The 23,047-nt window shown below is 37.3% G+C and overlaps 1 long non-coding RNA gene across 1 annotated transcript in view; it reads right to left on the reverse strand.

Moving 5' to 3' along the window:
• Positions 1–455: 455 nt before the first annotated feature.
• LOC114043887 overlaps positions 456–23,047 on the reverse strand; it is a 45,200-nt gene continuing 22,608 nt past the window's right edge. Inside the window, exons 2-3 of the long non-coding RNA XR_003569149.1 lie at positions 6,132–6,280; positions 456–1,439 (exon numbers count right to left, since the gene is read on the reverse strand). This is a non-coding gene — a long non-coding RNA (uncharacterized LOC114043887). The remainder of the gene's footprint in view (positions 1,440–6,131; positions 6,281–23,047) is intronic.

Consider the following 23,047-nt stretch of genomic DNA (forward strand, 5'->3'; position numbering starts at 1 on the left):
TGACTCAGAATCTTCTTCATCTCAACACCTGCTCTAATACTAGTGAACCTCAACATATATGTTGAGAGTCCCTTAAATACCCTAATATACTAGCTCCTGTCTCCTCACTTCCCATGACCTGCTATGATGTGCCATCTCAGGCCCACCCAGGGATATTTGCACCCCTGAGGTCATTTCTCATCCTCATGTTTCTAATTCCATGATCAAGAACTTTGAAATTCCTTTTTCTGATCATAAATTCTGATCATTCCATCTCTGCTTATTCTTTACATCTCCTAAACCTAGTCATCATCTTCACTGTGAGGTACTCCTTAGCACTTTCCCAGGCTATCACCCCTACTCTGAATTCCTTCCTTCAAAATTCAGGTCAAGCATCATCTTCTATACAAAGTCTTTCCTTATCCTTCAGCTGTTGGTGTCTCCTCCAAATTAACTTTTATTTATGTTTTTGTATATATTTATATATGTGCATATATGTATTTATTTATGTTGTCTCTTCTGATTGACTATAAGCTCCTTGAGGGAACGGACAATTGCTTTACTACCTTTGTATGGCTAGTGCCTGGCTAGTATGTATTTAATAAATTCTTTTTGATTGATCAGTTGATCAGAGTATGGTCAAAGGTATGTTAATCCAGGCTCGTTGGGTATGCATCTCACTCATTGATTTGAGATTTGGGATTTGGAACCTAGCTTTTGATGAAACTCTACAAGTTCTTCACTGAGGCCATAATTACAGAATTTTCCCCCACAGGACTCTGAGCAGTCCTGACCTCAATATTTTTATTTTTTAGTCAAGATCCATTATTTCATCAGTGTAAGAACCTCACCACATGGAAACCTCCTCTCTCTACGGATACAGATCAGCAAACATATCTTTGACATTAAGCTTCAGAGAGATGCGCAGGGCCATTGAAATGTTGATTGACTTGCCCATGGTCACACAAGTAGTGTATAACAAAGTCAGAACTTGATCCCAGGACTTCCTGCTTTCAAGGCCAGCCCTCTAGTCACTACTTGACCCCCAATAACCACTTGATCTCCACAGAGAAAGCGCTTAATAAGCGTTTGTTGAATTGTTGTCTTGAATCTGTTGAACGCCCACTGTGTACAGAACATTGTACTTGGTGAACCACATTGGTCAAATACAATTCATTTTCATCTCAGTGGCTTTCATTAGAGACCCATAGTTCCTCATTTTCAGGATTGATTGGCTCAGAACTGCCTCAAAGGGAATAAAGCCGTTTCCACCTTCTTCATCTTTAATAGTTTGGCCAGTTCATCATGCCAGCCATGGGTGACAGGCAGCTTTCAGCAAGGGCTGGTCCTTGGGTTGTGATGCCACACACTGGTTTCTCCCAGAGCTCTGAATTCATCTCCTGTGACTCTTCAACTGTTTTAATTGTCATTGTCGAGAGGACTTTCTTTTACTTGGATCTCTGTTAAGGAACAAGAAACATCTCAGATCAGCATGAAAGGTAGTTTTTATAGTTCTGAATGTTGGGTATTTATTTTCCATTGTTCTATGGCACAGGGATGTGTCTATTATTGGATTTTGTTCATTATTTTAAAGCAAATTTTAGAGATTAAACATTATAACTGTAAGAAGTAATAACAGCAGCCAGAAATATTCCTATATCTTGCCCTAAAGAGGCCAAATAGTGCTTTTATGAAGAGAACATTTAACTACCTGGGAAGGGAGAGCAGAAGGGAAATTGGCCATGCAAAAGGAAACAGAACTTGACAGTGGCCCTCACACCAATGCCAATGTGATAATACAACACAGTCAACCTGAAGGCTTAGAGATCTTGGTTGAAAGGTGCCAGTTCAGGACAAAATGTTATTCTTATTATTATTAAAGTAACCAGTAGGCAGTGAATTTTCACCTGCAGTTAGAACACACTGCATATCACAAATTGCCTCTTATAGCTCAGCTGGGGAAACCACAAAGAGGCTGTTATTTTGCAAAGCAGCTTTTCACTGAAACTTAATTCAATTTTAAGAAAATGAATATGAAGGGGGGCAAAGGGGAAAATATTTGTTCTTGCTCTTTCGATTGCTCCCGACCCCTTCTGTTCTCCTCCTCCCATCACCCTTCCCTTACTTTGCCCTGTCCCCTAACTCCTTCTCTTCCCTCCAGGTAAGAATCCCAAATCTTCCAGGTTCTCTGATACAAGGGCAAAATTTCTAAAGTGCCGGTTCTGTAACACCCTATGAGAGAGTTCCCATTAGGGATGCCTTTGGAACAATTAAGACATATGCAGGGACACTTGGAAAATGTATTCATACTGGGCTAGGTGGGAAAGTTTACTTAGTATGTGCTGACATCAATTAGCCCCTTTTTTCTGAATTAATGTGATAGTATCCTAAATGGTCTTCCTGTCCTAGTTTCTCCTTTTTCCAGTCTAGCCTTCATATAGTCAACAAAATATTCATACTATGCCCTAATCTGACCAGGCTTGCTCAAAAACATTCCATGGCTATCTATTTTCTATAATGTGTGTGTATGTGTATATACATATAGATATACATAGATATGTGTATAAACACATGTATCCTATTTACTCTGGCATTTAATGCCATCCACAATCTCACCCCAACCTACAATTCCACGCTCTACTCCTCTTCACACATGCTTGTGTGTCCAGCCAAACTTCACTCTTTCTGATTTCCCTCTCTCATTCTGGTAGACTGTCCTCTCTGCCCAGAATTCATTTTTCCCTTATCTTGACTTCTTGAAATCCTTCTCTTCCTTTAAAGTCCAACTTCAGTGCCACCAGCTTTATGGATACTCTTCTGTCCATCCCCTCCTCCCTCTAACTGAAATTAAAAAAAAAAATTTAAAGGTTGTCTTAGAGCACATTTTCTGGATCACTTTTTTGCACTCAGTACATTTTACATCATAATTTACTTACCTGTGTCTATGTCATAGCACCTCTATTAGATGTAAGCTCATTGAGGGCAGGGACCAAAGCATTTTTTTCATATTCGTAACCAAGGGTCTTAGCTCAGTGTCTTGCACACAGTATAAGCTTATTAAAGAGTTTATAGAGTTCAACTAAATAATAATAAACAATAATAATAACTAAGATACAGAAGATTTAAAAAGTGGTTTACCTATAGCATATCATTCGGTTACCATAGCAACCCTTAGGTACTACAAGCATTATATTATTCCCATTTTACAGACAAGGAGACAAATTTCATCATTAACAGATTGGATGTATAACTCTGACTTCCCAATATAATTTTGAAAAATGGCCATCTTCTTTTTCTCCACAAGTGACCATACCTTGGTTAGATGGCCATCTATCTTGCTGCTATAAGAGGCAAGTAATGTCTAATAAAGAATGGACAGCGTCCTCAAAGTTCATTTGTAAGTAAGTTCTTTGGAAATGAGAATTCATTTTACTTGGTGGCCGAATTTTGCCTCTGCTAACTTTCCATCTCTATTTCTGCCATTCTGCCTTCTAACGATTCATTTTCTAGATCCAGGAACTCAGTACCCTAATGCCACCCTATAGTACTGATCCCAACAGTTTAACTCAGCCTGCCCTTCCCATGAAAGTATTCCATGCTCCAAAATTACCTCCTTCTTCCATCCCTCAGCTCATTCACTCATCTCAGCCAGGTGTTGGGAGGAAAGCCAGCTGATTAAACTTGTTTCCAGTAATGTGTGAATGGCTGATAACCTCAACTCTCTCAGAGACCTTTGCTTTTTAAAAAGAAGGTACTTGCTAATCCAAGTGAATCTCCATTTTGGGGGATTTCAGGGATTAGAACAAAATGAAGTGAAAAATTCCATTTGAGCACATACTAATTTGAATCAACAAATATTTACTTGTCTCCTGCTATGTAAAAGGTAGTGTAACTGGTTGAAGATTATAACATTCTAGTGCTGTGATGATCCTTAAAGATCATTTCATCCATCAAATGCCCTCATTTTACAAATAAAGAAACTGAGGCCAAGATATACGAAATTACTTGTCTGAGGTCAAACAGCCACTTGATCCCTCTAGAAGAAGATATTTTAGAGCAGGGAATTCAACAAACATTTGTTAATCATCTACTGTGTGCAGGACACTGTACTAGGCCCTGGGAATACAGAGACAAAAATGAAACAGTCACTGTCCTGAGGGAGCTTACATTCTATTGGCAGATATACAAATAAGAAAATATAAGATAATTGTGAGAAAGTGGAGAGCATTAGACAGTTGAGTGATCAAGAGAAGATTCGCAGAGGTGGTGGCAACTGAGTTCAGCTGTGAATAAAGGTAGACAACCTGAGAGGCTAAGTTGAGGAAGTAGAATATTGGAGGGATGAGGGATGGCTCTTGCAAATGCAAAGAGATGGGAATTCAGGTAAGAGTTAGTGGGCTAGTTTGGCTAGAAGATCTATGAAAGGGAGAAACACAAAGGCTGAAATGGTCATTTGGAATCAGATTGTGGAAGACCTTAAATGTCAGGGTCTGTATTTTATTCTACAAGCAGTAGGGAGTCACTGAATATTTATGAGTTGGGAGGCCTATATCTGAATAATTGCAGTCTTCAACTCCAATTCTGTAATGCCTTTGTGCCAGGTTAGTACAGTAACCTGTTTCCCAATCTATTTCTTCTTTCTGTCCAGTTGGCCTGTAACACACTTTGCTGACTCCAATGACAAATCATCTGAACAGAGATGATCATTGAACCCATGCAGGTTGATCACCAAGGGAGAGACTGTGGAGAGAGGAGAACCAAGATGGGGGGATAGAAGGTGGGGACTTGAGAAACAGTAGTCAGATAGGAGGTAGGAAAACCAGAAGTGTCATTCATAATAATCAAAGTATCCCGAAGGAGAGTTGATTTAACAGTGAAGGGACATCAAGGAGGATGAGGACTGAAATTCAAGCAAAGGCCATTGGATTTTGTGTTTAATAGATCATTGATAATTTTTGAGAGAGCAGTTTCAGTGGAGTGGAGGAATTGAAAGCCAGAATACAAATGGTTGAAAAGCAAGTAGTTGGAAGGGAAATGAAGACAGTAGGTAAAAAGTTTGTCATTCCATAAGTGCAAGTCAACTTCTCTAAGCCATAGTGGATGATCTTCAGTGCTCATGACCTATATACCTTTCCTCTACCTCAAAAAGAGACACTCATCACTCCCAGATGTTCCATTTTTCATGACCATGAATTATGAAATGCATCCGTCTCTTCCTATAATTCACTCCTCCTAAACCTATTCTTTGTCTTCACTCTAGTCTTTTCACCCTTTGGTGCTCTACCAAGCCATTACCCCTGCTCTGACTTCACTTTCTGTTCTTCCCAAAATCGATCCTATAGGTTAACCAGTTCAACCTTCTGCTGTGCTCTACTGCCAAATCTCATGTCCACTTGTCCCATCGTTGATCATATCTTGCTAAACTCCAACCCTGGATTACTTCCACAATCCACACCTTCCTCTTCTACTCATGCGGTACTGAATGAGGCTGAAAGGAGGCATGCAGCCATGTTGATTGGATCCACTAAAAATTTGTTATCTATTCTCAACTTGGCCTTCATTGCCACAAGGCAATCCTTCTATTCTTTGATAATTCAATATCAACTGGTCTTTCATGCAGCAGGTATTGCAAACCATTTCTAAGTTTTCCATAACACCCCTTTCCTCTTCCCTCTCAGGAGAGGACTTCACCTCATACTTCACTGAAAAAACATAGAACATTCCCCATGGGTTCCCTCTTCTCTAATATGCATCCCCAAACTCCTTGACATCATCTTCTATTCTGCCCTCATTTTCTCTGGTCTCAGAAGAAGAGGTAATTTACTTCTTGCTACAGCCAACTATTTGTATTTGTATCCTTGTATCTGTATCCTTGTATCTGTATGTATTTGTATCCTTGATCCCCTCCCTTTCTGACTTGACTGACACATCGGCCCTGAGATCATCCCCTCTGACTTTGTAATCGGCAATCTCTCCCTACCTGCTGGCTCCTACTCTGCTGCCTACAAATACACTCAAGTCTTCTCTCCATCTTGCAAACTCTCACTTGATCTTACCATCCTCTCAAAATATCATCCATTTCTCCTTTTTACAGCCAAACTTCTGGAAAAAATCTTCACTTTCATTGCTCCCCTTCCTGTCCTCCCACTTACCTCTTGCCAACTTAAATTGTCCACTCTCCTGAAACTGCTTTCTTTAACTTTGTCAATGATCTTTTAATCGCCAGATTCAGTGGTCTTTCTCAATCCTTGTAATTCTTGAGGTATCTTGTAGAGGTGTCAAACTTTCTGCCCACTCCAGTCTGGGTGGGGAACCAGATTAGAACACAATTGGGAAATGTTTAACAAGATAAATAAAAATACAACTCAACACAGATAATGACAATTTGTGATATCCGAAGCCAAAATGCTGCCAGCAGGGGATCAATTTCTATTTCAGTGTGACACCACTGCTTTATAGCATTTGACAATGTTGACTACCCTCCTCTCCTACAGACTATCTCCTCTCTGTTTTTAAGACACTGCTGTATCTTCATTATCCACCTACATGTCTGCTCACTCCTATCTCCTTTGATAGACCACAATCTAAATCCCACCCCCCCCAACTGTGGGAGTACCCTAAAGCTTTGTCCTGAGTCTCCTTTTTGCTCTGTTTATACTCTGACAATAATTTAATCAACTATGGTGAGTTTACTTATCATCTCTATGCTGATGATTCCCTGGTCTATATATCCATCCCAAATTTCTCTCCTGAACACCAGTCCCACTCACCAACTGTCCATTGGATATTTAGAGGTAAACATCCTACATAATCTCAAACTTAATATGTCCAAAACCTAATCCTCTTTCTAAGGTCTATGTTTCTCTCAAGGGCACCAGCTTCCTCTCAGTAATTCAGGTTCACAATCTGAGTCATCCTCAACTCCTCATTCTTCCTCATTCTCCATAGCCAATGAGCTGCCAAGTCTTATAGATTTTATGTTTACAATATTTATTGTATGTGTGTGCATATATACATGTGTATTTTGTATAGAAGTCTATCCTTTAGATCAGGAGTTCTTAACTTTGGTCCATTAACTTGTTTTAAAATATTTTGATAGCTGTAATTTAATAAAATTGGTTCCCTTGTAATCTTATGTATTTTATTTTGTGTATTTGAAAACTTTATTCTGAACAGAGGTCCCTAGGCTTCACCAGACTGCCCAGGGAGCCCATGACATGAAAAGGTGTAGACCCCTGCTTTTGGTCAGTTTTTTCAAAGCCTTGGACCACTTTGAGATTGCAGCCCCAGAGAAAAGGCTCCTGCCTCTCACAACAATCTGTTAAAAGAGTAGAATCTTTAACTCATACTAACAGTCCATATTTCAAGAGAACATTACTAGTGACATGTTTTCCTCACTAGAACCCTAGGTGATAGATTATCTGAGGACTCCTCATTTTGCACCTGAGGAAGCAAAAGCCCAGAGAAGTGAAATTACTTTGCCAGAGTCGACCAGTGACCAATTCATTCACAAAATCTCTCAATGAATATTTATTTATTAAGTGTCTATTGCATGCTGTTAGGCAGCTAGGTTGTTCCATAATGCATAGAATGCTGGACCTGGAGTCAGAAAGACCAGAGTTCAAATCCAGCCTTGGACACTTACTAGCTGTGTGACCCTGGGCAAGTCATTTAACTTCTGTCTGCTCAATTTCCTCATTTGTTAAATGGGGATTATAATAGCACCTACCTCCCAGGGTGGTTGTGAGGATCAAATGAGATAATATTTGTAAAGTGCTTTGAAAACCTTAAAGTGACACATAAATTCTAGGTATTATTATGTACAGCCCTGTACCAAATGCTGGGGGGAGATTAAAAAATGAAAATAGGATACCTGCCCTCATGAAGTTTATAATCTATCTAACCCAGGACTTCTGCCTCCAAGTCTAATATGCTTTCCAGTAGAGCAAATGGCCTCTAATGATCATCTCACAAGGAGATTACCATCCTAAAACTATTCCTGTCACCACATTTGTCACAATCAAAGTCATATATGGTCCCCATCTATAACAGGGTCCATCTGAAATCTTAGCACCAAAGTCAGGTTGGATAGCCTATGCAATTTTGTTGTGCTGTTTTCTGGAAAGATAGATGAATATTTGGAAACAGGAATGGGAATGGTGGGGAGAAAGAAAAGAGAAAAATACACACAGAGAAAGCCAAATTTTTTTTTAAACCAAATATATTTTTAACAAAAGGATTTTTGAGAACCTTGGAAAATTTTGTGTTTGCTGACATAAGGCCTCACTGTTTTAAACATATTTTACTGTAATTTTTCCTTCAAAATCCTGACATGCCAAGTTGAACAGAGTCCTTTTGGTGCAAAACCCTGGGACAAAGAGAAATAAAAAGAGCAGTATTCTAACTAATACATACTTAATAGGAATAATAATATCACATAATTACATAAAATCTACATGCCTATCCAACATCATCTTCAGAAACATGTACTTCTCTTTTTTTAAAGAAATGCTCCTCCATTTCAGGGCTTAGCCTTTCACCTGCTTCACTGTTATTCAGAGGATATGATTGAAAATAGATATAGCTGTAGGCTTCTGAAATCCATTCCAAATGTTAGTGGAGATCCCCAAAATATGCGAAGACCAAAGTCCAGCATGAACATATGTTAAATTTACCTCAGAGGTTCAAGAATCTGTGATTTCATTAGTGAGGGTACTCCCTCCAATGATAACAGACCCTAATAGCTCCATAGCTCTTGGTGAGTTTTTATGTCTAAAATAAATTCTCAATAAGGGGCGAAATTTCTGGTAAAGAGCTTCTTCAAATTAGCTAAGTTTATCCTGGGACAACAAATACACAGTCACCACCAAACCTGTACTAGATTTTCCGGCTTGGTAGGAGGGCCTGCCAAAGCTTACAGAGGTGTGCAAATTACTTGGGACAAAGTAAAATAATTAAATTTGTTGACATATGATACGCATCACAATTTTTTAAACATCTTCAAAAAACTATAATTATGCAATAGGTCCTGTTTTTGTTACAGTCACTTGTTTTACATAATTTGCCACTGAGTTCACATGATTTTGGCATATAATCTTCATCATGAAATGGAACATTTATTTCATTATATGGTAAGCATATCTTTGAGGAAGAGTCCCAATGTAGTCCCGATTATGTCAAGCAAGTTCTCAGGATATTGAGGCATGTTTATCTTCATCTTCTAAATAAATGTTTTAACATGTGGCATAATTTAAGATTGTGTCCAAAATTCCACTTTTGAATTTCTGTAATTCCAGAACAATTTTGCTTTCCATTATACCAATATATTTATCATAGTTCATCACTCCCTCAAAGGGGCACAAGAGCTCCTCACCCACTGGAAGTTAAAAAAATCTTCCAGACATTTGTGGGGGAGATTGGATTTTTAGTCTGAAGATGCCCAGTTTTTACAGGCTAGCCTACAGGCTTCTTCTGACATTGATTTTGGAATAATCTTTTGTTTTTGTTTTTTTGCTTTTTGGTGAGGCAATCAGGGTTAAGTGACTTGCCCAGGGTCACACAGCTAGTAAGTGTCAAGTGTCTGAGGCCAGATTTGAACTCAGGTTCTCCTGACTCCAAGGCCAGAGCTCTATTCACTGCACCACTTAGCTGCCCCTTGGAATAATCTTAAATGGAAAATGGGTTTCATTAGTAAAAAATGACCTTTTCACCATTTTTAGTACTCTAATTTTTGTCTTGCCCACAACAAGAATTTTTTCCCTCATAATAACGGTTATCACTTTGGTTTTTTTCTTTATTTATTTGTCTAGTTTATTGATTGTCTTTCTGTTCTTTCAATTTCGTGAGGTCTACACATTTCTCTAGAGGAAATAGTAACAAGCCTCTGGCTGTTAGATTTCTCTGAAGATCTTTGTTTTCTGATAATTGATTAGGCTATTTTGCTACAATTAGTTGATTATTTCTTGACTCCCCTGCCCCCATTTTCAACCACACTTTGTGCTTTAAGAGAACTGATTTTATTTCACTGGCTTGAACAATCCATGAAATATTTGACTTTCTCACACTAATAGTTATTACAATATTGATAACAGTTACTGAAGTGTGCTCTTTAGGAGTTACTTCTTTTTTATGTGTCCTTGAAATAATATCTGTAGCGAGTTACTTTATATGGCCTCACTCTCCCAAAGTCAGTCCAGGTACATGTCTCTCTCAGATTTCCAAGGTTACTCCTGAGGTGTTGAGATGTCTCTTCTGTAATGCTATCATCTAGAATGCATGTATAAACCCTGTCTTAGACACCAATGCTAGTAGTACCTCAGTTCCATTTAACCAATTACCATAGATTATAATTTATGAAAAAATAGTTTTCAAAGATATAGCAAGAACTGAAGTACAAACATTTCCTCCCAATACCTTGGAGTCATACTCAAAGTACTACTTTGAGCACTAGGCCTGCAATCAGGAAGACCTGAGTTCAAATTTGGCCTCAGACACTTGCTAGCTGTGTGACCCTGGGCAAGTCACAACCCTTTTTGTCTCAGTTTCCTCATCTGTAAAATGAGCTGGAAAAAGAAATGGAAAACCACTCCAATATCTTTGTCAAGAAAACTCCAAATGGGGTCACAAAGGGCTGGACATGACTGAAATAACTAAACAAAAACAACATATCACTTTGGTACCTCAGGAGGATGGACTCAGATTTAATCAAGTTTCAACATAACATCAGCTCCACCATTTTCACATCCAAATGCAACATGATGCCTCATGTATCCTTGTCTCAGCTACTGCTGGGCTGGGTCCTGATAGTTCCTCTTTATTCTTCAGGGCATTGAGGATGGACAGGCTGAAAAACCCTGCATGAACCTGACTCCCAGACTCTCAGATATAAGGTGGCTTGCATGCCTGACATTTCAAAACTCATAAGGTTGCACCATCCAATTCCCTTCACATAAAACAAAACAACATACACTAAGGTACTTATTCATAGGCCATTTGTCAGCCTCAAGTAAAGCGTCCCTAATGTCTCTCCCTTACAAAACTATCACTCATTGGACACCATTCGCTAGACAGAAGTCACACAGAGAGAAGGGCTGAAGCTGTGGATGGCTAGTACATCTTAACTGCACCCTAACTTCTAACAACACAGTTGACCAGTCAAAGAAGCTTTTATTTACCATATAATCAGCAGATTGCAACCAGTTACAGAATGTCTACATGTGCTCCAAAGTCGCTCCAAAGCACTTCCATCTCACATCATCACAACCAGAAGGAGATTCCCTAATATCTTCCACATGGGCAACTTCATCTGTGGCATTTTGTGCATGCTGGTAAGCAACTAAACTCAGGGGCCAGTTTCCCCTATTAGATATCCATTCTTAAAAACCACAAGATTAAAAATACAACAAAAGAGATCAATGAAATGTGTGCATGGCCCAAATTCCACTACTCAGCTGACAGAAAAGTAAGTAAAGCTTGATCCGGTTTTATCTGCTCAAGGTCAATGTTGTGAATCCACCAAGTGTGGGTAGAAGCACACACACATGACCACTGATGTCACAAAATGAAGCCAGTTAAAATTATTACACACACTCCGACTTGCAGAATCCAGGTCATCTCCGTGCTGTTAGAATATGGGGACTGAAAAGAGAGGCAAATGTATAAAGAAGCCAAGAGGGTTCATAGCTGCCCTTAATAAGAGCAATGACAGTCTTTTAAAAGTTATAAGAAAACTTAGAGTAGTATTTGTTGAGTAGTATTTGTTAAGTAGTATTATAGAATTATATCATATTATATAATAGTATTATAGAACTATATATAATTATATATGTATAAGGTAATTATATTATATATGGAATTATAGAACTTATGCTAGTATTTAAGAAGGATTATAGAATTATATTGTATTGCAAAGTAGTATTATAGAATTATATATAATCATATATATGGAATTCCATTATATATAGAATTATAGAACTTACAGTGGTGTTTGTTAAGTAGTATTATAGAATTATGTTGTATTAAAAAGTAGTATTATAGAATTATATATAATCATATATGTGGAATTCCATTATATATATAGTTATGGAGCTTACAGTGGTGTTTATTAAGTAGTATTATAGAATTACGTTGTATAACAAAGTAGTATTATAGAATTGTATATATAAAATCATATATATATAAAATTCTACTATATATAATAATAGAACTTATAGTAGTATTTGTTGAGTAGTATTATAGAATTATTTAATATTATATAGTAGTGTTATAGAAATATATATATAATTATATATGTATAATATAATTACATTATTTATAGAACTTACAGAAGTATTTAAGTAGTATCATAGAATCATATTGTATTGCAAAGTAGTATTATAGAATTATATATAATCATATATATAGAATTTCATTATATATAGAATTATAGAACTTATAGTAGTGTTTGTTCAGTAGTATTATAGAATTATATTATATTCCAAAATAGTATTATAGAATTATGTATATAATCATACATAGAGAATTCCATTATATATAGAATTATAGAACTTATAGTAGTATTTGTTAAGTAGTATTACAGAATTGTATTGCAAAGAAGTATTACATAATCATATATATAATTCCACTATATATAGAATTGTAGAACATATGGCAATATTTGTTAAGTTACAAGTCAATGGTGCTTGTTTCTGATTGCATCATAAGCAACTTTGAATGTGAAGAAAATGAAGCCTGTGTGGAGGAAGCTAGGGGAGCTTATTCATTCACTATTATGTCACACACACTGTGGGTCAGTCTTTTAATGTTTATTAAATTTCTTGTATGTGTCAGACACTCTGCTAAGAGCTGGAAATATAAAGACAATAAAAAAGCACATCCTGGACTCCAGGAATTCACAGTCGGTTTACCGAAACAATGCCAAGCAGTAAGAGAGATGGCAGAGGGATAGAATGCCCTTCTTACGCTCTCAGCATACAAGAATATTTAGAAAAGTTTATTCTCATGAATGCTAGTGAAAGATGCATGCTGTATGCAGAAAAAATCCCTATTCTACATCTTAAGAATAAAATTTATATCCAAGGTAATGTATAATTGGCTACTTAAACTGATTACAGCCCATATATCATTTTGGAATAGTGAAAAGAGTACTTAATTTGGAGTCAGAGAACCAAAGTTTGAATCCCAGTTCTGTTACTGATTCACTTTGAAAGTAGTCTATCTCTGAATCTTGCTTTCTTCACTTGTCAAATGGGGATGACCATTCTTGCATTACCTACCTCATAGGACTGATGTAAAAATGATGTATAAGGTATAGAAGCGTGAGTTATTATCAGGAGAGACAGAGTATGTAGTAGAGCATTTGTCTTCTAGATCACAAGATCTGGGTTCTAGTCCATGTTCCATTGATTATGAATCATGTGGCCTCAAGGAAAGTCATTTCATATTTCTGAGCCTGTCTCCTGTTCTCTAAATGAGAATAACAATATTTGTACTACCTATCTCAGAAAGTTTCTGTACTATTTAAATACTATCTATCTATCTATCTATCTATCGATCTATCTATCTATCTATCATCATCATCATCTCATTCTCCTATTTTTGATGGCGTTAAGACAGAAACAGTCCTAGGTCAAGTCACTATGTTATTATTTGCTTATATTTAATGTTCTGTGAAATATTGCCCACATGGATAAAGTGACAGGTTGATTTTGTTTCTGTTTTCGTAATTGAATCTAAGTATTCAGATGTAAGCTCACTAAAAGCATCTTTGGGACAACTCCAGTAACAGACAACATAATGGGAATGACATGTACTCCATTCTATTCCTGCATGGTTTTGATTGCTTTCACTAGGTCTCTATATTTTGAAAGCCTTTCATTCCACTTAGTACAGATATTGTTGAGTTTGGGGAATGGCAACATCTATTAAAATGTTCTTCTTAAATCTTTATTGATCAATATTTTGTTTGTGCAATTATGGGCAACAGTTTCATAAGTGATGCCACTCTAGTTCAAGTAGTTTCTTTGTTGAATTTTCAAGGATATTTTGGGGATATGAAGGGGTGGAAAGGAGAAGAGGACATTTATTAAATGCCTACTAAGTTCTAGGCAGTGTGGTAAGCACAGATCTGGATGGTAGTGTTTGTTAAATTACAATTCAGTGATATTTGTGTCTGAGTGCATCATATGCAACAAATATCTCATCTGATCCTCACAATGACTCTGGGAGGCAGGTGCTATTATTATCCCCCTTTTTCAGTTGAGGAAACTGGGGCTACGAGAGGTTAAATGACTTGCCCAATGTCACTCAGCTAGTTAATGCCTGGATCCATATTTGACTCAAGTCTTCCTGATTCTAGGTCCAGTGTTCTATCTATTGTACCACCTGACTGGTCTGTATTTGTAGTATGGAACTTGGTTATTTGTTAGTTTAAGAAGGGCAGTGAGCTTCTGGTTCATACTATTGGTAGGCTAATTTTTTTGTGAGCTGAAGTATTATTTTGTATGGTTTCTACAATCTCTTTACACAGTCTGCACTAATCAATAAGTCTGATCTCCTGAAGGATCATTTTTCTGTAATTTCTGGTGACAGTAACCTAATCCTGAACCAGTATTACAAACCTCTTTATTTCTATAAACAAATCTATAGGATGCAGTTACTTGTTTGAAGTAGGGGCAGGTAGGTGGCACAGTAGATAGAGCACCACCTGGATTCAGGAAGACCTGAGTTCAAATTCAGCCTCAGACACTAGCTACGTGAACCTAGGCAAGTCATTCAACTCTGTTTGCCTCAGTTTCTTCATCTGTAAAATGAATTAGAGAAGGAAATGGCAGCCAATAAAACCTCAAATGGGGTCATGAAGAGTTGGATGACAGCAACAATTATGATGATAACAATAATAAGCTGTTTGAAGCTTCTTTATTGGTATATTTTGGTTGAATTCAGGTTGATATAGTCCATGGTCTTTTGATTCCATTCTTGTACTACAGGGTTATCAAGAGGTAAACCATTTTCAGTTACATTTAAGAAATTCTAGAGAAGCAGTAGAGGATAGAGAACTGACCTTAATGCCAGGCAGACCTAGGTTCAAATCCTACCTCAGACACATACTGGTTGTTTGATCTTGGGCAAGTCACTTAACTTCTCAGATGTCTACACAGATCTTTAAGACAATAAGGTGCATTGGTAGAGAGAATTTTTCCACCTCAGAATTCCCTATGGCAGTGAAATATAAGATCCGGTCTCTATTATTCCTATCCCTTGACAAATTTTAAATGTGGTATGTTCCTACTACCAAGTTATGTTTGTTTGTTCTAAAAGTATTTCTACAAATTTGTATCCTATTTAAAATGAAAGGCTAAAGATGATAGCAAGTTGCTGATTGATACATATATATATTTGCTGTATTTTTGTACCAATGTAATGTCAAGACTTTGTATATAAATACGCATATGAGGTTCGTAATTTTATACCCTTTATCGTGAAGGAATTTTGGTCTGTTGTGCCGTATTACAGTTGACTGTATACTTGGAGAATGCTATTCTAAATTATTAAGTTAATACTTCTAGTTCTTTGTGTAGTCAAGACCAATCAAGTAGCAATAGAAAACATAGTAAGCCTTAAATTAAAAAGTTAATTTAGCCACTCAGTTAAAGTTCTAAAAATATCAAATGTACTTGTATAGTAAAATGAGGTTTTTTTTTAAAGGGAATGTTTTTAAACATGTGAGGGCAATACTGCATTGGGTTGGTGCCGTTTTCCAAAATTAGGGGAAATTCATTTGAGAATAAAGTTGAGTTGGGAATATCATTTAATATTATGATATTTTTGTAATTAAAGAGTGAATGATGTCTTCACTGAGAGTTTGATTTGAGAACAATTTGTCCTGAACATGGGAAACAACAGTTTGAAGAATTTTTGTTACTTGAAAAATTGATTACTGTGCCTTAATGTTTGTTCTGACTTTTAATAAAATAATTTCTGAAATTCTGAAAAAAAATGATAGCAAGTACTACAAAATGCACCTTCCACTACATTCCAGTTCCAGCCTCTTCTCAGGTTGGAGTCCAGTCTTCTTTAGAACTCTAAGCCCTAGCATGGGAGCTATAGAGAACCAACCTAGAAGTTCAGTGTCTTGTATTAGATCTCTTTTCTGCCAGTAAAGCAGGCACAGGGTATGAGGAGACAACTTATAACAGGTTGTCTCCACTGGAATCAAAGCATGATGTTGAAGTTTTTGGTGATTCTCATGTTCCCAGTTTTATATTTGAAGAGGACAGGAGAACTTACACTCTAGAGTTTCTGACTCCTGTGTCTGTCTGTCTAAACTTCATTGTGCTCTGAGAACATCTCTCAGTCCACAACAACTGTCACCTTCGGAATGATGGGTCATGTGTTTATTAACACCATACAAGTCTTTGTTAGGATACTTTCTAATCTGTTGTCGTCCATCTTACTATCCAAAAGTGTACCTTATGATTGGTATTGCATAAGTATTAATTGCTCTAAATGTTTTCTTCCCATTGAATTTTGAGTTCAGCATGCTGGTAAATCTCTTGAATCACACAGCTACAACTTTGTTCTTGAAACTTTTAGGCTTGATGTGTCTTGATTGGAGATTATCTTGTGATATTTTGCAATTCACTTCCCCTGCTTGAGACTCTGATGGGAGGGTTGAGGAAGGGGAATAAGTATTTATATAGCACCTACTATGGGACAGCCACTGTGTGAAGCGCTTTACCAACATCAATAATGGTAGGGTCCTAACTTGTTTTTAGAAAACATTTATTTATGTGTCCTTTCTTTGATTTTTATGGGAACAAAAATTTAACTTTTTCACCCTTGATTAAGTGATTTATCACATAGGTTGAAGATCAGTAAATAGAACCTCAAGAACTATAGACTTTTGATATATGGTTCATCATTAGCAACCAGGGCCAGCCAAGTCATAAGTCTTTGCAAGGCCATCTTGTAATTCAACTAAGAACTCAGTAGGATGTACATTGGAACAGATGGCTTTCAGCCTCAGGTACAAAGTAAATCAGGGACATGATAAAAACAGCCCCATGGCCTTTGCCTCAGCCAAGAGGGTCAGTGTCTGCAACAACTCATATCTAAAGCCTTTCACTGGAATTATAGTGTGAAACCAGATTGGTTAATTAATTCCATTTGAAAAATCTCTGCACCTGTAAAAGTTCAAGTAGTAAAGGCAAAAAATCACAGTGATTTTTATATGTGAAAAACCAGAACGTCTTCTTTAGGAAACAAAGTGAATTTATTGGTGATTTACTAATAATATAGCTTATTGGGTCTCATCACAAACTTAGCACAACACTCTATCCCTAACAAGAATTACTCAGCTTTCACTAGAGACTTTTTCTTTCATTCTGTGTCTTGCCCAGCTAATGTGTCAATCTAAAATTAAGATCCATCCCTAGCATTACTTTTTATTTGAACTTATATAGCTATGGGAATGTTTCTATTCAAACTGATCACCAACACTAGCTTCATTCTATAACTATAGACCTCTCAAAAGGTCAGAGGTCTACTTAGTGATAGAGGCCCTGCTAATCTAATCCAATAAATAGCACTATGGTAAGAGGGACAATTAATAAAAAGAAAAGTAGTCCCCCTCTAGGAGTTTATAATCTAAACAGGGAGACAACATACATCTAAAGGGAGATGGGAAAACTGAGGGATGGGGATGATGGGGCACCATGGGATAGTTGGCCCTGGGGCATCCTGTTCCATGGAGTTGAAACAAGCAGGGCAGCAGAGGCAAAATATAGTTTTACTAGATCTACTACAACTGAGATCTCCTTGTTTCCAGTTTAATGACAGACTTTTTTCCCCAAAGTATGTAGCAATACAGTTGAAACCCCTCCATATGGTATTTACCAGCATGAAGGCTCAAAAAATTTAAACATGTGGCAGTGACCAGTATAAAGACTTAAGTCAGACTTTGTGATGGCCTAATTTAAATACATTTCTTTTTTCATGTTCTTCTAAGAAGAGTCTGTATCTCTTTTCCTGCTTTTCATTTCCTCTGTGATACAAGTGGAATGCTCCTTTCAACTATGGATTCATGCAGACTACTTGATTCAATGTAGGGTGTATAGGATGATAAGTTATCACATTTGAATCAAACAGCCATTTCAACTCTTCTGGGAACATCTCAGATAATCGAAATTTAATTTGTATCAGGCTAGCAGACCAGATAAGGAACATTCATTTTAAAAGTAAGATCCTTTAAAATGCTCTAAATCAATAATAATTAGAGAAATGCAAATTAAAGCAACTTTGAGGTTTTGTATCATATCTATCAGACTAGCAAAGATTGCAAAAGAAGAAAATGGCAAATGTTGGAGAGAATGTGGACAAACATGTACACTAATGCATTGCTGTTGGGGTTGTAAATTTGTCCAGCCATTCTGAAAAGCAATAATTAGAGGTAGTTAAAAAAATAATAGGGTGAATTTTTCTGCTAAGCAATAGTGTACAGCTGTCTGCAGCTCATTTTGGAAAGAGAAAACTTCAATCACTATCAATGAAATATCTTTAAAGTCAAGAAATATATGTTTTTTAAATTTTGTCTTTGTGCCTAGTGCCTAGCACAGTACCTTGCATGTAGTAGGTACTTACTAAGTGCTCACTGAATTCAAAAAGTTTCCAATGAATCACTGTTTTGTATTTGGTCATACAATTCTTGGCACTGTCTTAATGCATGACTTCTTCTGTGTCATATTGTCTCAAGGACTTTCAGAGACTATGCTTTAGCCCAAAAATACTCAGAAGGCCAATAAAAAAGGTTTTATTTTTGTGCATGCTTGGTTTTTCAGTAAAATCATCTATGGCCCTAATACTTAAAGTTTTCAAAGTACTTTCCATGTACTTTCAACCTTTTCTGGTCTGATAGTTCCCTGCCTAAGCACCACTTAATGCTTATTTTTGGGCCCTCCAGGCCCAGAGTGAAGGTAAATAGTAACTGTTTCTCTTTTGGCCAACAACCCTGAAGGTCTTCCCCTTCCAGTTGGATATTTTTTTTTTTTTATTAAAGAGGCCATTCCTTGACTCGCTTCTTAAAGAGGCCTATTCACTGAATGGATGTTACCTCACTCAAAGTGGGAACCTGAAAAGACCTAACTTAACATCTGCATCCTGGGCCATCTCCAGTCGTCCTGATGAATATCTGGCCACTGGAACCAGATGGCTCTGGAGGAGAAAGTGAGGCTGGTAACTTTGCACAGCCCTCCCTCACTCAAATCAAAGTCAATTGCAAGTCAAGTCATCATCTCCCTGATGTCATGGTCCTCTTCAAGAACGAAGGACAAACACAACACCAAGTTCCTCAATGTCCTCAGCTCCAAAGACTTTGATCTCCCCTCCGCTTTAGCCATCCTTTAAACTTCATCATTGCTCAGAGTTATTACACTTCTGAGATCTTGACCTCAGAGCTCCTTTTTGCTGATCACAATCTCTTTACCTCCTTTTCACCTTTCTCATTTTCTCGTTCCTACTGAATACACTTTCTACCCATATTTTGACCTACATTTTTTTTGAGTCCTCCATGGTCTCCCAGTTCAGTCACTGCTCTTGTGGTTCTACTTTCCTCCTGTCCTGCAGGAACCCCATAATCAATGATGCTTTCACTAGCATTCTAGCATCCCTTCTTTCTTTATCTTTCCAATAGCCACCTTGCTAATCTCTATTAAGATGAACTGGTCCAATTGACTCTGCTACAAATTCATTCTGTCTAACCTCAGCTAAGTACTCCATGGAATATGTGGAATGGGGGAGGATATTGTCTATGTGGGATGAGGGAGTATTAGGAATCCAGGATGATACCAATGTTAAGAGAGCTGGAAGAATGATGGTACCTTCAATAGAAAAATGGAAAGTTAGTGGAAAGGGAAGTTTTTGGGTTTGGGTATGTTGAATTTGACATGTTTCCCGGATACTTAGAAATAACTAATAGACATTGATGATGTGGGATTAAAACTCAAGGGACAGACTAGGGCAGGATATAGATCTGGGAAAAGAGTGGTCAGCAGTGTTAAATACAACAGATAGGGCTGATTGGGACTATGAAAAGAACATCATATCTGGCAACTAAGAGGATGTGGTGATTTTGGAGAGAGCAGTTTCAGTGGGCTGATGAGGTTGGAAGCCAGATTGCAAAGGGTTGAGGACTGAGTGAGAAGAGAGGAAGTAGAATTCACTACGCTGTTTGTCACCCAGGGTCAAAACCTCACTGTCATCTTTTATCTTCTTCCCTCCCTTGTTGCACTCATTCAATCATTCTCTAAAACTAGGAAATTCTACCCTCATCATGTAGATGCCACCCATCTCCTCCTCTTCATTCTTAATGTCATCAACCCATTTGAAACCCTCATTACTTCTTTGTTGCACTGTTCTAGATAGCTTCTAACTGGTGTTTCTTGCCTTTACTTGATCTCACCTCCAATCTTGCCTGTTCACTATTGACAATAATAATCTTGCCAAAGCAAACCTGTGATGCTATCTACCTACTCAAAAATATTCAGTGGTTTGTCAACCAAATAGCTTCCTTATCTCCCTTACTAAACTTACTAAGTGTTTTGAAACCAGATAAAGTGTCTTATTAGTATCCCCCATAGTTCTTGTCACATAATAATAAATTAATAATTAATTATTTAATTAATAATAAATTAAAATTTCCAAAATGCTTTCTTCACAACAGCTGAGGAAAGCAGTGAAAGTGTCAACACCCCATTTTACACGTGGGGAAAACACAAGCCCACATCATTAAATGACTTGACAAGAATTACACAGCAAATAAGTATCAAAGATAGAACCTAAATCTCATTCCTCTCTCCAAGGCCAGAGCTCTTTCCACTATACCACAGCTTCCTTAGGTGCTCAGTAAACATTTGTGAAATAAATGAATAAATTGTTTCATTTGATACTCACAACAATACTTATGACCACAAAGTGATATTTCATAGGTGAAGAAACCAAGTGACATTCTGAAGGTCAAATTGTTTCTAAATAGTGGAATCAGGACTGAAACCCATGTCAACTGACTTCTAACCTAGTGTGATTTCCACTACCCCTACCTATTTATAGAGTGGTCCCTAAATATTTGGTTGTTTCTAATTAGTTCTGCAGCAACCTTCTTTTTTCTGTATGGAAATCACATTAGCATTAGTTCTAGAGTCTAAGAAAAAAATTTCCTTAATACCAAATAATTTTATTTAAAATGAGATGCAGATCTCCAGCTTTAATGACAACATGGACCAGTGTTTTCTTTTCTCTTAGGCATTTATTATGAATTATTAGAGTATAAATTTAGTACAAATAAACATATTTAGTACAAATAATTTAATACTCTTAAATGCATACTGTTTGCCAGCAAACTACTTGTTGGCAAAGAATCAAGAAAATAAGAACACCTGTAAAGTAGTGACGTATAGCTGTGTGTACTCTAAGGAACTTATACATAATTAGAAAATCTCATATCTACTCTTTAACTGGCCCTTCTTTAATTAAGTGTAAATTCAAGCACATGATGACATATTTAAAGTTTCATTTAGTTTAAATGTAATATGTTATGCTACTCTAAGAAACTGTTCCTCAAATTTTATTAAGATGGTCCAAATCAATAAGTATCTATTAGGTGCAAAGGCTGCTAGGTGATGCAGTGGATAAAGTGTCAGGCCTAGGGTCAGGAAGACTTATCTACCTGAGTTCAAATCTGGCCTCGAACACTTACTGGCTGTGTGACCCTGGGCAAGTCACTCAATCCTGTTTGCCTCAGTTTCCTCACCTGTAAAATGAGCTGGAAAAGGAAATGGCAAACCATTCCAGTAACTCTGCCAAGAAAACTGAAAATGGGGTCAGGAAGAGTTGAACATGACTAAAAACAACTGAACAACAACAATTATGTGCAAGGCATTACAAAGCCTTGAATAGCCATTGACCCAAGAGGTTGAACTAAGACCCAAATTGGGTAGAAGTTGTAAGGATATGTATAAGACCAATAAAACAACAATTGGAATGTTCCAAAAACAGAATAGGCTACTGCTTTGAGGAGCACTGAGTCTCCTGTCATTGTAGGTCTTTAAATATAAGCTGAATCACCACCTAGTGGGACACCATAGGGCAGTGGCCTTTGAGATCCCTTTCAACTTTTAAGGTTTGATTGGTTCTCAGAGTGGTGGAGGGAGGGGCATCTATTAAGCACTTGCTGATTTTTTTTGGGGGGGTGAGGCAATTGGGATTAAGTGACCTGCCCAGAGTCACACAGCTAGTGAGGCTGGATTTGAACTCCTGATTCCAGGGTCAGTGCTGTGTCCACTGTGCCACCTAGCTGCCTCACTTGCTGTTTTCTTAAGAAGCGTCAAGGCTCATCTAAAATTTTAAAAGAATGGTTTCTAGAAAAGTGATGAACAATAACTAGATGGAGCTAGAAGGTGGTAGCTATGACTAGGTGTACCTTTTTTTGTTCACAGATTGGAATTTTGCCAGAGGCCAACCATTCACCTCAGAGGATTCTAGGTAATTTTCTAGAGAGAAAAAAATCCCTTGATTAAAAGGTTATAGATGGGAAAAGTGCATGTTTTTAATAGGGAAGAAGAAACAGCCACGTCTGAGGCAATGTGGTTGTTTAAGAGATCTGGAGAGTTTTACTTGATAGGTGCAAAAATAGCCACTCGGAGAAGACATAGTGTTTCACTTATTATTTATTTGACCATAATTTTTCACAGACTTAAGGTTAAAAGCAATTGGTTGCACAGGCCTGTGCTACAGTGATGTGTCTTCTGGTATGAATAATGCAACTGGATCCCAGTTCTGGGACTGTGCCCAGTTTCAGAGGTCTAAAGCCTCTGCTGAAAGCAATGAAGGCCAAGTCTTGCCAAAATTTTATGTATGCAACTGCAGATCAATTGTCTTACTGCCGTGGTAATCTTTGATTGTGAGTGTCTGGAGGGAGAAGTCTCATTAAGGGCTGTTTTCAGCCTTTAATTCTATAGTTTCTAAGTCTACTTGTTCCTAGTTTTCCATAGACCTGGATTGGCCCCTGCAAAAGGTA

This window comes from Vombatus ursinus, unplaced genomic scaffold, assembly GCF_900497805.2.
Source record: "Vombatus ursinus unplaced genomic scaffold, bare-nosed wombat genome assembly UNPS02014770.1, whole genome shotgun sequence".
Classification (NCBI taxonomy): Eukaryota; Metazoa; Chordata; class Mammalia; order Diprotodontia; family Vombatidae; genus Vombatus; species Vombatus ursinus.